This window comes from Larus michahellis, chromosome 7 (genome assembly GCF_964199755.1).
Source record: "Larus michahellis chromosome 7, bLarMic1.1, whole genome shotgun sequence".
NCBI lineage: Eukaryota > Metazoa > Chordata > Aves > Charadriiformes > Laridae > Larus > Larus michahellis.
In genome coordinates, this window is record NC_133902.1 from 29043415 (window position 1) to 29056433 (window position 13019).

A 13019-nucleotide genomic window follows, 5' to 3' on the forward strand; every position below is an offset into this window, starting at 1 on the left:
CAAAGCTGACTGTATTATCTGCTAGTCTCAAAGAAGGATGACACTTGGACACTTATAAAGCAAAACCCACACCAATCAGAGGCCAGGTCGCATGCTCCTAGTAACCCATTGGTTTATGTATCAGTGTATTGGCTGCGTCATTTATATTGCAAAATCCATATGCAAAGGCCTGTATATGTTTAATGATTATTCTTCTAAAAAGAAAAAGAGACTATGAACAGAAACTGTGATTAACATGAAGAATGAAATGCTGAAAATAGGACTGATTTTCTGTTTCAGAAGCATGATCCTCCAGACATTTCAAAAGAGGGAGAAGGAATACCACTGATCTCAGAACACTGCAGTAAGACTCTGGAGAAAGAACTGTATCTGCTTCCTAGCTCTGCCATGGCAAGAATGACCTCAGGTATTGTTATTTAATTTCCCTGTGACTTAGCTCTCTATGTGTAAAGGGTGATGGCTCTCTTGACTTGCAAGATTGTTCTGAGATGATTTGATCCTACAGAGATGAGTCAGAGGAGCACCTATGAAAAATTTCTTTTGTTACAAGAGATGCAGTTACTGGTGAAATGTTGAAAGGAAAAGGCCAAAATAATGAAAATTTCAAAACTACGAAGCCCTCAAGAAATAAGGGTGAAATCCTCTGTGGTGTCTGTTTCTTCAAACCAGAGTCTTGTGGTTTAAGCAGTGAGGAGTTCCCACATAGCTTTCTTCCTCTGCTTGTGATAAACCTTTAGCACCAGGACATTTGCCCAAGTGGAGAGGGCTGGGTGGGTGTCTGTACAGATAAGTTTGTAATTCTACGCCTCAGCTGAATAAAACCATTTCTCGTAACAAGAGAGGCAGCACTGACATCGTGTGGGTCCCAAGTGCAGTTCCTGAGACTGTTGACGTGCACACATACAGGTACGCAGGCACTGCTTTGTCTGCCTTGTCTCTGCAGTCCCCGGGCCAGTTCTACAGTGCAACCATCCATTAGGTGCAACCATCATTTGAAGGTGAGGTAGAATAGCATGATGTCCAGGGCTTGGCTTCAGTAAAAGACTGGCACAAAGTTGGGGGAATCATTTCCTTTTATTGTTCTTTAGTTTCCTCATTGGCTAAAAATTAATCTAGCAGTTCCCAACCTCGTAGGCAGAACACCTGGTTGAAACAGGCTATATTGTTCTTTATTCATATGTGTGTGTTTCATTACAGTTCACTGTTTGAATGCTGTCTTTTGCAGGGACCTCCTGAGACCTTTCATCCACATTTCAAATTTCAACGTGCATCTGGCCTTGTAATATTGCAAACTGCCTCAAAAGTTGGCTGCTTACAACTGGTGTTTGAAGATGAGGACAGTCTAGGAGCCTTCAGAAGCATTTTAGCTGCATGGTCCTGAGAGTGGCTCTGAAGGGTCTCGGGCTTTTGCCTCAGTCCATCTCTCCATCACCAGAAAAGTGCCCACAGACAGAAGGTAGGAGCCATTGGCCGTTGCTAGATCCCAGCCTGCCTTCTCCAGCAGCGTGGGGAGGGGAGGCTGCTCTGGTCCTGCCTTCCCAGCAGCATCTCCCAGTCACAGCTGCTGGATAATGGACAGCAGCCCCAGGTTTTGCTGCGAGAACTTAATCTGCACTGTCGTCCCTCATTACTGCCACTCAGTGCCGTCGTGTCCAGCCATGAAGGGTCACAAGATGACATGAGAGAGGTCGGGCGGGGCGGGGGGGTGGTGGTGTATAAAAAGCCCTGGCAAGCACCGGGAAATATGGAAAGGCTAAAAAGAGAACAGCTACCCAAACGATGCTCCTAGCGGCTCGGTGGGGATGGGGCTGAAAGCGGCTGGGTTCACACTAAGTTTTCCCGAAGGTCACTCTGCAATATGCTCGGCTGTCAGCGCCCATAAAGGCAGCTCTCCTCACAGCGCGGGGGTGGGGAAGGGAAGGAGGTTTGTTTAGAAGCATTAGCGTGCCCCTCCCCCGGCCCCATTAGCGGCCCTTATTAAACCAACACAGACAAAGAGCAAAGATGCCCTCGTTAATGGAGAGTCTCCGATAATTACTCTGCTCTGCCGCTTCTTTTGGGGCCTGAATAGCCTTTGAATAATGTTTCTCTTGCTGTGGTTGCAGACAATACCCTCGCAGACTGCTTTAAGCGGTGCCAATCCCATTAGCAGAAGAATAGCGGAGCTTTCGGGCTGGGCGGGTGCGTGCGCGCGCGGGCAGGGCGGCGGGCTCCCAGTGGGAACCGGGCCGTGCCGCCCGCCGCTTCCCTCGCCTCTCCTGCCCGCCGCCGCCTGGGAAAGCAAAGCAGGGAGGTGCCGGGCGAAACCGCCTGCCAGAAGCGATCTCCCTGTTCCAGCAGCGCCCGGGCCAGGCCGCTTGCCAGAGTCGTGTTGCTCCTCGCTGCAGGAGCGAACGGACAGGCGCGTCTGCTCGCCAAAAGGGAAGGGAAGAGCTGGGAGGCAGAAGCCGGCAGGAGCTACGAATAGGAGTGCCCCCAGCCTTTGCTCGTGTGCCCCAAGCACAGCTCTCCTCTCGCACAAGATACCAACGGGGACGGAGATCCAGAGAATCTCCGAAATCAGAATCACACTGTGCTGCTGCTTTACAGATGGAGAAAATGAGGTGACAGTCATCCCTCTGCATCCAGTTGATTGCAGAGCATGAAAATGGCTAGACCGCCCAATTTCGGGAGGGTTAATTTTGTGCTGCGCAGCCCAAGCAGGGAGCTAATTAGTGTGTTCAATAGGTAGCTATCAACCAAACTTGGAGGAGTTGGAACAACTCTACCTGAGCCTTTCTCTTTGATCTCCCCTTCTGCAAGATAAGTGAAAATAGTGTATAGCTGGGCTGGCTGCGGTGTTTAATTTAATCATCTGTTGATATTTATTTTCACAAATATGAACTCAAGGAACAATCATCAGAAAGGTTTCATCTTGTGCTGAACGTGCCAGTTAACGGCCTTTCTGTGAGGTAATAGCTTCTATGTAGGGAGTCAGTAATTAAAATGTGTGAAAAAAGGCCCCTTCTTCAGAGGCAGCGGGGAAAGACAGTGGGTTTCACGCTCAGCCGGTGTGAACTGACAAGTCTGTCAGTGGCCACAATAAATGAGCACTGCTCCTTCCACATTATGCCAGCGAAGGACGTGGCCAAAGGGTTCTTGAGAGTTTCCCAGTTTGAGAAAGATGTTTGGATTCTTATCAACAGGAGTCAAGCTCAGGAATACATGGTACAATGATCTGGTCTTTAGAAGATGATTCTGCAGAACTCGTGGGATATGTTCAGATCTAAAGAAGAGCATTGGTCCTGCAAACTCTCCCACAAGGAGAGCAGCTAAGTTTCTAGTGTTAACAGATAGAGCCATGTTCTCCCTCTTTCGGTATGAACTCTCTAGACTTCTAGAACCTCAATCAAAAAGCTAAGGAAAAGCTGACATTCTGCTCCGAAGCAGAAGGGAGGTGAGTTCATTTACGTCTTCATTGCGTGGACCTACAGGGCACAGCTTGTTTCCTCGTACTGTTAGCCACCAGGTGGCTCTGTGCACTCTGTTCAGTTTGGGGCTGTCGTCGATGGTTGACGAGTAAGGGGGACAAAGCTGGAAACCAAGCTGTGTGGAAGCTTTTGTTGGATAGGCACCACTATGTATATCCTGCTCATGACTTCATGTTGGAGGATGGTGATGTGCTTAAATAATGAAAATTGCAGATTCTGGGACTTATATTCTTAACTAGATATAGCCATAACAAGAATTTTTTTTTCCAAGGTTCATATTTCTTCAGAATTAGAATGTGTTTTCCTGCAGCTTTGAAGGAGAAGGTTGGTCATTTATTCTTTTCCATGGGTACACAGACTGTAGGAAGAGAAATTTCTACCAGACTGGAGGAAGAAAACATAGAGCCACCTGATCTCAGAAGGGTTCAATTGTTTTAAGCTGTGGTAGAGGCATATGTGATGGATCATAGATATAAAAATGTCATTTAGAAAGGGGATGGAATCTCTTCCTCCTGCCAATAAAATGGTGACAGTTGTTTATAAAGTGCTTCTTAGACAGAATGGAAAATTAAAAACTTCAACCCAAACGGTTCCTTAACATGTAAAGGTGCATGTTAATTGTATTTTGCCTAGAAAATGGAAAGTGTTACCCATCCAGTCCTTGCAAAGGGTTTACAGCAGATAAGAACTGAGTTAGGAATATCTGCGTCTGAAAAAAGTGCTCTTTAGAGGGCTAAGAAGAATGAAATTAAGGGACCGGTATCAGCCTTTTTTTATTATGTGTTCCCCTCCTTTCTTGGGGGAACATAGTGTTTCCTGCAGACCCCTGCAGAGCTGCAAGGATTTTGCAGGGGCCTGGGAAGTGTCTGGCAGAGCATGGAGCCCTGGCAGGAGGGGTCTTTCCCCATCTCCTGCACAGCTGGGGATTGCACAATGCCAACCAGTGCAATGCCTGGATGTATTTGGCAAATACCAAGTCCCAGGGAGCCCCGTGGGAGATGCTTGGGCTGTAGGAAAGAGAGGGAGGCAGCAATAGCGCCTGACTGCATGGAACACCTTGACTTGACTTGGCTGCTAAGAGGACTGGTGTTGGTTTGGGTTCATGGCACGTGGTTACTGTCCTTCTGCATTTCTGTCTGACAAATCTATGCTCTTTTTTTGAATAGAAGGGTGATTCTTCTTGAACAAGGCCTCTACTGTCCTGCCCTAGAAACAAATTATGTCTATGCCCTTCTGCAGCCTGAAATCGCTTTTCTGCTACAGGTAGAAAATGGTATATGGGCCACTTCACAGCAAACCATCTGAGCACGAGTGTAATGTTGAACACAGGCAATTTCTTTTCGACGCAGCAGTGAAATCAGAAACAGAGGAGGGATGGTTTTATACACTTCTCCTTGAACTGCCTATCTGCTCTCCTCCACTGACATTCGTGTCCCCACAGGCGATGGACCAGTGTGCCCTGTGCCTCCCATGCAAGTATGCTGGCCCTGGAAGGGAAGCTCATAGTTCATAGTCAGCAGAGAAGCAAAGTCCTGAAGCAACGTCAGACCCAGGAGTCCTAGAGAGCCCAAGAGATAAATGACATGGCACCATTTGAGAAAAGGCTGGATGGCAATAAATAACATGGCAAGTGAGGATACTGCCTTGTCCTTTGGGGGATCACAGTGCATACAATTGAATTAGAATAAAAAGATCAATCTTTGACTGTTACGCAGTGAAGAAGCCATTCATCTTTAGGAGCAGGACTTGAAATGTATAGTGCTCTAGTAATATATTATTTGTAAAGGCCAAGATTAATTAATTTTCAGTCAGATAAACTGGTATTTTTTTTGTACCAAAGGTGCTCATTCATCCTTGCTGTCACTGAAATGAGATAACCAATACGAACGCAACTTTGTTAATTGCGCCAGTCACATTTTGCAGTATATACTAAATGGTTGGTGTGTGAGGACAGCTACTGATGGAAGCTAACCTAACACCTGCCTTTTGTCGTGGATTGTGAATCCTCTTTATGGACTCAGTTCAGCACTGCATTTTCGTGCAGTGGCGCTTCAGCGCTGACCTCGTCTCTGCTGCTCATCGCGGCATCCCTGGGACCCAGCCAGCGGAGCAGCACAGCGCCCGTGATTTTAAATGTGTACATGCCGTGCTGCTCTGAATCGGTCTGCATCCACTGCACATCAAAATTCAGGTACACCCCTGATCCGTGCATGGGTATTTCTTGCCATGAAATGATTTTTACAGGGTGATTTTCACTTTGCTGGGGGGGGTGCCACGCCACATGCCAATGAAATAAGCCATTTGTGATTGTCCAGTAACTTTTTGTTTTCTTTGGGTAACAGGCTGTGCCAGAGGGCTTTTTGCTGCCCCGTGGCGGTATGAATTCAGGCAGGGTGCTGCTCCCTGCAGCCTTCGCGCCTCGGGAAGCGCGCTGGCACCTGGGGTTGTTGGAAACCCGTTTAGCATTTTGTGTTTCCCTTCTCTCCTGAAGTCAAGCAGCAGCTCCCTGAGAACCTCAGCAGCTTTACGCATGGAAAGCTGGTGCAACTTTCATGGAAAAACCCGAAGGTTTTCCTGTTGCTATTTTTTTTCCTTAAGGGGAAAATGAGAAGCTGGCGGGTTCCTGGGACGCGGTGAGGGCCGAGCCGCTCTCCCGCCGTTACTCTCACCGGCGGCCGCCGCGCCGCCCGGGCGCCTCTGCCCGCGCCTCCCCGAGCCCCGGGGCTGCCGGCCGAGCGGGCGGGCGGCGGCGGCAGGAACCTTGGTGCCGCGGAGCCGTTTCCCGCGGCGGCCGGGAGGGCTTTGCGGCAGGACGCGGCCCCGCCGCCCGGCAGCGGCGAGGAGGGGCCGGGCCGGGCCGTGCCTGCGCGCCGGCGGCTCCGCTCCGCGCCGGGCCGGGCCGGGCCCTGGGGAGCCCCTCCTCGGAGCAGAGGCAGAGCGCGGCCTCCGGGCGGCAGGTAAATACTCCCTTTGGTCGGTGCGGGGGCTGCGAGGGTCCCTCAGGCGGGGCGGGTTTCCCGCAGCCTCGGCCGTGCCGCCCGCCCCGCGGGCGCGTCCCGGGGCTGTGTGCGAGGGGCCGGGCGCGGCTGTGTGTGCTTTATAGCGCAGACACGTCTGGAGTCATGTGCCCATCTGGAAAGGCACGTTCCCGTGTGCCTGGAAAAGCCCTGTCCTTTAGGTTTTCCCCACCCATCGCCGCTCACGGTCTCAGCAGGAATTCGGGCTGCTCCCCCTGGGTAGGGTGAAATTCCAGCGTGTGTAGGCACAGTGTGCCGGCATCGCTCTCTGTTTTAACAGCCCCGGGCACGACATAATGCCGTGGTCGTCTTACACTGCAGTAAAATTGCTTCTTTGACGGAGCAAGCACCCAAACACAGCCGGTGGAGTTATACCTTCTGGGATCAAACAGGCCCAACAGGAGAGTATCTGTTCTGTGGGAGTGTGTGCTAGCTGGGGTTATCAGCGTAAATGCCAGGATCACTGGCATGGCAAGGTAAGAGAAGGGAAAAAGGTCGAGATTAGGCTTGTGTAAGGAATCATGACTTGCTCCTGAACTGTTTTCTGTTCTGCAAATATGCACTTATGGCCCTGATCCTGCAAAAATTTGCAGACAAATCTCATTTTAGGCACTGCATAATCCCACTAAGTGGCCACAAAAAGTTGCAGTAGATAAGAATAAAAAAGCATTGGAATCTTACTAGGACTAGTGCCCATACACTTTAAGCAACAGTAGTTTCCATCTTGCCACTTCCAAGGCTTTTTTTTATCCAAAACTAGTGAATTAAATTTGGGATTAAAAAGAAAACCAACAGAAATCTAAAATGTGAAACAGGGCACTATATAGTCGAGTGAGCAATCCCATCAGTCTACAGTGACTAGATAGATGATTCCTGTAGAACCTTATCAGACTGAAGTCACGTTATGCGTTAATATTTCAGGTTCATCAGATGTTTTGAGGTTTCTCTTGGGCTTCTGCTAAGATCCTCAGTAGTAAAGTTGTAGTTCCGTTTAGAAAATGGCAAGCGCTTGTGCTGAGTAGTCACACAAGTCTGTAGTGGTACATGTGGTTCCGACCAGCCTGCGGGGTTAGCTGTTGTGGCAGGACTGCCAGGACCTGAGGGTGTGGGTTGCTGTGGTGGTTCGCCGAACTTCAGCATTATTTGGATCATTGCTTCCTTTCCTTCTCCTGCCCCTCTTCCCCTGATAATTAATGTGCCAAGCCACTGTCGTCCTGTCTGTTTGAAAGGCAAGAGAGGAGGGCTTAGAGTCTGGTTTGAAATGAGTTTGTTGTTAAACACTGTATTTCCATCAGTGTCTGTGTTCAACCACTAATAATTATGGTAAATCCAGGTCTCACTGTACAAAGGCTTGTACTGTCCCAGCTGAACTCCCTGGGTACCACCGTTAGAGAGAGGAGTTGGCTACAGTTGCGGATCAGGGCTGCTCAGAAATCTGTATGCTGGACAGATTTGGATGTCAAGTATATTTTCTTACAGCGGTGGCGTGATTTCAGAGAAGAAATGTCGCCCATGTTCTTGTGGGACATGCTGTGTTTCTTATTCTCTTTCTGGCCTCTGTGGCGATGGCAGATGTTATTCCCAGCTGTGGGGTTATACTGGTCTGTGCTGGAGCTTGATCATTGCTTCCTAATTGGCGTGCCTCAAAGCAACTACCCTGCAGAGCAAAGTAAAAATTAATTGTGTAGTCCGGCATAGATGGTAAAGGATTCAGTTATTATATTGCTATTTATACTAGCTAGTGCTTCATCTAGAAAGGTCCCAAAGCATCTTACTGTCCCTGAGTCCTACTTATAAGGAGATAAATGTCTTCATCTGGCAACCCCCCTTCTGTATGTCCTTCCTTGCTCAAATGCAGCCTCCTCTGGGTGCAGCAGGAGATTGGTGCACACAACAGCTGAAAGCTCAGCAGCCTGATTTCCAGCAGTCTCTGTAAATGAGTCCTGGAGCAATATCCCCAAGAATGAAATGTGCCTCTTATTTCTGTTCAGAGCTCACAGATACAAACTGAAAATGTCTTAATTTCTGATCTCTTAAAAAAACCCAAAAGTCAAGATTTTAAGGGCCATCTTTTCCGTTCAGCATAATTCTAGAAACTGTGAAGTGGGGAGGTGCTTGTAAAATTTCAGTTTGCATCAACCGGAAATGTTTATTTAAAACAAAAAAAAAGTTTTATCTCACCTGGCATATACAAAGTTCTGGTACATCATGGCAGATACAATTAGAAATATTAGACTGAGTCATGTTCTTTGTTGTTTCTTGAATGTCCAGTTCAATCATGCTTCCCCTTGTACTGGCGGAGGTTTGTATTGTCCCTCTTGGATACCCTGTTCTCTGACTGTCTCTCTTTGTGCTGAGCTCAGGAGCTCAGGCTGTTTTGTGGTGTCTGCCTGGCAGAACAGGCAGGAGTTCTAGTAGCCAACAGCAGCATGTAAAATTAGACAAACCTGTACATGCAAAGCAAATGAACCCAAGCATAGAAATCATCCACCCTCCCTTGGGTTGTTATTTGGGACTACGGGTGTGTTAAAGACCACACATCCGTGCCTCAGGCCAAATCACAGCACTGCTTCATTCTGTTTGTCCACATGGATTTTGTGCCTGTAGTGTGAGTTTTGAAGTGTTTGCATCCAGACAATCTACAGGGGCAGTGCCAGGACTCGGGAGAGCCTCTCTTCCCCTATGCCTGACGTCCTTCCCTGTGAGCTCAGCCAGCCAACAGGCAGCATGCACAGGAGGGGAGTCTGGATTTTAGTCTGATGTAAGCTGTGAAGTTGCTCACATGCTCATGAGATTTGGCTGGGCTGCAGCCTGGGCTGTGGGTCACCATCCCCTAACTCCCCTCCGGTCAGCCTGCTTTGGTTTCTGTTCCTTCCCTTGACAAGGGTCCTTCACCCTTTCTGGAGTCCTAATCCAGCTACTGAGATTTCAAGTGGTTACTCATCCACGGGAAGTGATACAGTCCCTCATTACTTGGTGGTGCTCCCCAGCTAGGAGGGATGTGTGTCAGATGGCTGGAAGGCAAAGGAGTCAGTGATAAAGATCTCGGGACAGCTGTACAGCAGTCAGTCTCCGGAAAAGAAGAGCTTACTGTGGTCCGTCTTCCTCCACTGCTGAGTCCTCCTCAGCCTCTGGACCCAATTTGTTATGGTGCAGCAGGCTGCTGTGTGCTTTTCAGCTTGGATTTTCTTATGTTTTAATTACTGTTTCCAAAGTGCAATTAAAATTAAAGATAATGTATACTATAAGCACTGTTTATTATTCATTACTGTGTGCTCATCCCTGGATGAGCTGTTCTGTAGCCGTGATGTGTTGGTTCCCCACGCAGGGAGGCTGCCTGGGGAGCTTCCTTCTTAAAGGCACTGGGTCAGATCAGCAGCTGGGGGATATCTGTGCTTTCACAGGGCAAGACTCACGTCTCCTTGCTAAGGGTCTGCTTCCCCTCACAGATGGTGGCCTTCTGCTTCCTCCCTGGTTTCACCACTTTCTTCATTTCATCTTTTCTCAGTTGTTTTTTGTTTTGTTACATTTTCTGTAGCATGGAAGAGATCACTTCTGTCTTTTAGCTTGACTGAGATTAGGCACCAAGTTAATTCCAGCTGTTCTTGCTCTTTGCCTGTCCCTGGGTCTAGCAGACAGGATGTGGGAGCTCTTCACTGATAAATGTTGATTTCATCCTTAAGGGCAATGAAACTATAGCAGACAGGTGGGTTTGCAACCTGGAAACGGTTAGCCTTACGTTCACAGTTATGCACTCTGGTGCCTTGCCCTACAGCCAAGCATTCCTGACCAGAAAGCCTCTTTCTCCAGTTTTTGTGAGTTTTTCCTGGTTATTGTCAGTGGTTTTTTGCAGGAATATCAGTCAGAAGGTGTTTATGTGAAACACTTCAAAATTGGGATTGACTGAAAATTTTAAGCAACTAATTTCTCAGTTATGTGTTGGGGAAAGAGGCTTTTGAAGAGGGGCTTTAAAAATGGGATCTAAAGACAATTATCCAGGCCACATTGAACCAACCATTGACTATCATATGGCAACCTCTTTGAAACTGTGATCCCCTGTTCCATATGAAAAGTTTCTTGTAGTTTTATCTTTTTTGTGAGGCACTGTAAATTTCATCCAGACTTTAACTCCACATAAATGATGACTTTAACAAGCTTCTGTGCTGTGTTGCTCACTTGGCATCCACAGCAGTAGGTCACCTGGGGTTTTGGAATCACTCAGGGAGAAGGCTTACCTTGTGCCGAGGGCCCAAAATACAGCCAGGATATAAGAAAATGTGACAGTTTGCACAGGGACAGTGTCCCAGCTAACAGTCATTCCCTGCAATCATCCCTTATGAAATTCCTAGTTATCAGTTGCCTCTCCAAATTGCGTATGAGAGGCAAACAGGAGTGCAGCTTTCAATTGCTGCTCGGAGAACTGGCCACTGTGTGCATGGGATTCGCAACTGCTAGGAGTGTAAGTGTTTTGAACCAGGACTGCTCTTTGGTTACATAGGGGTAGCACATAGTACAGTGGGTCTGACTGGGGTTGTTGTACGCCGAGGCTTCAAGCACAGCAGCTATAATGCTATGCTTCCTGTACAGCTAAAGGAGAGAGGGCTTCTGTCTGGGAGAGAGACCTAGATGCCATCATGCTTTGAAAGAAATTCTGGTCAGAACAAGTTGGTGAATGTTTACTGAGTGGGCCTTGCTATACTGTAAATAAATAAAGCATCATCTGCTGTCTAGTTACAGCAGGGGCGTGCTGGAAAGCACTCCACAATACCTTGTATTGTGCTGCCACTGTCAGTTCTTCAACTTTTTCTGCAAGCATTCTGTGCCAGTGATGTATAGAAGTGCATAGGCAGTGGTAAAGACTTTGTGTGTGACAGTCAGCCATCTGTGCATCCTTGTTCTCTCGTGTACCCATTCGAGTGTGCCCACCTGACAAATACAGCTCAACTTCTTAACTAAGAGGTAGCATGTAAGTCTTTATAGCTTTTTTCAGGGATTCTGCACAGCAATGCCTAATTTTCAGGGACTGTCATTGACCTAAGTGCGTCCCATTTAGATTCTGGACGATACTTGGCTGATGGGACTAGTCAGAAAGTCAGACTAGTCAGCTAGTCAGAAATCCTTGTAGCAGCAAAACACGTAGGCTGTGATTGTTTAAGGTGCCACTGAAAACAATCAGGTCACAGGCTGAGGTTGCTCAGACTTAGAGGCAGAAAAGTTGCTTCAGCCCCGGTGGATTGTATTAAAAGAGGCTGTACATCCATCTTTTCTTCAGATGAGCTGTTATTCAGACCAGGCTTGTCACAGCTCATAAACTGGACTGTAGTGGTCCAGGCCTGCAACATACCAGAAATAAAGGAACCTGAGGCCGCTTGAATTAGAATCTGCTACCAAATTGTTACCCAGTTGAAAGAACGTCTCTTTCTGTTTTCCGTGTTGGCATTGGAGTTTCAGCCCACAGTTGCAATGCAGTGTGAGATAAGCAGAGCTGGTTCCCACAGCAGGTTCCAAGGTGCTGAGAAGGGGATAGGGCAAGCTCTCCAGTGACTGAGGCACCCTTGCTCTCTGTTTGCATACAGGTAACTTGTAAAAATCCGCTTGTAATCCTGAGATAAAATTCTCAGAAACACCCAAGTCTTTGCCAGGAATTTGAGCCTAAGAGTCATTAGCAATCATTGAGACTTGGGGGACTTTTAGCATTATTACCTGCTTTTTGCTATCTTTTGCTGGCTTAGAGCTCCTCTCATTTATGCATTTCCTCCTGAACACATTGCTTGCGAACATCCATTGTTCCTTTATAATTCTCTCTCCAAATACAAAAGGAAAGGGGAAGTTCCTGTTTATCCATTGTGTATCACTTGTTTTATACGTCTCTGCTACCTGTTCAGTGAAGAAGAGGTCCTGTGAGCACCAAAATCAGCAAGACTGCTTATTGAGTTGTATGATGGCTCCTATTCCTCTTTCCTGCTTTCCCCCTCCGCTTCCTGGTGTTTTCAGATCCATGTGACACTAACCACTTGTGCTGTGGCTAATTTGGAGAGACCCAAGTGGTGACACTGGCTTTCTCGAAAGGATAAGGGACGGAGTTTTGCCTGCGCTCCCTTAGCAGGAGGGTGAGTTTGGGCCTGTTTCCTGTCCAGTGTTGAACAACAGTTCAAGAACTGCATCTTTAAGGACACTACTGCTCTGTCACACCTAGTAGAAGTTACCTGTGCAGTTCAAAAGAAAGGGAGAGAAGGAAAATAACTGGCAGCTAGGCAGGATGGTGGCACAAACCCTGTTTCCTTTGGAAAGCTGAATGGATTTCTTCAGTTACTGGTTCCTAAACACATGCTGGCTCCAGCTTTCTCTCCTGCCTGAGCTAGAATGAACAGTCCTGAACATAATGTGTAAGCTGGGGGTACACAGCGAGTGCCTGTTGCAGTGGCCTGTATCCCCTGCGAGATTGCTTTCTACTCTTGCCTCTTCCATGCTTTTTAATTTTTGCCATGCGATGCCTGGGTATTTTCCCTGGCCTGTGGGGATCCAGAAAAGC

General features: G+C 47.8%; 1 protein-coding gene across 1 annotated transcript in view; it reads left to right on the top strand.

Moving 5' to 3' along the window:
• Positions 1 to 6292: 6292 nt before the first annotated feature.
• Positions 6293 to 13019, top strand: part of PLEKHM3 (pleckstrin homology domain containing M3) — an 86852-nt gene continuing 80125 nt past the window's right edge. Inside the window, exon 1 of the mRNA XM_074595252.1 lies at positions 6293 to 6427. The gene's annotated coding sequence lies outside the window, so the exon portion shown is untranslated. The remainder of the gene's footprint in view (positions 6428 to 13019) is intronic.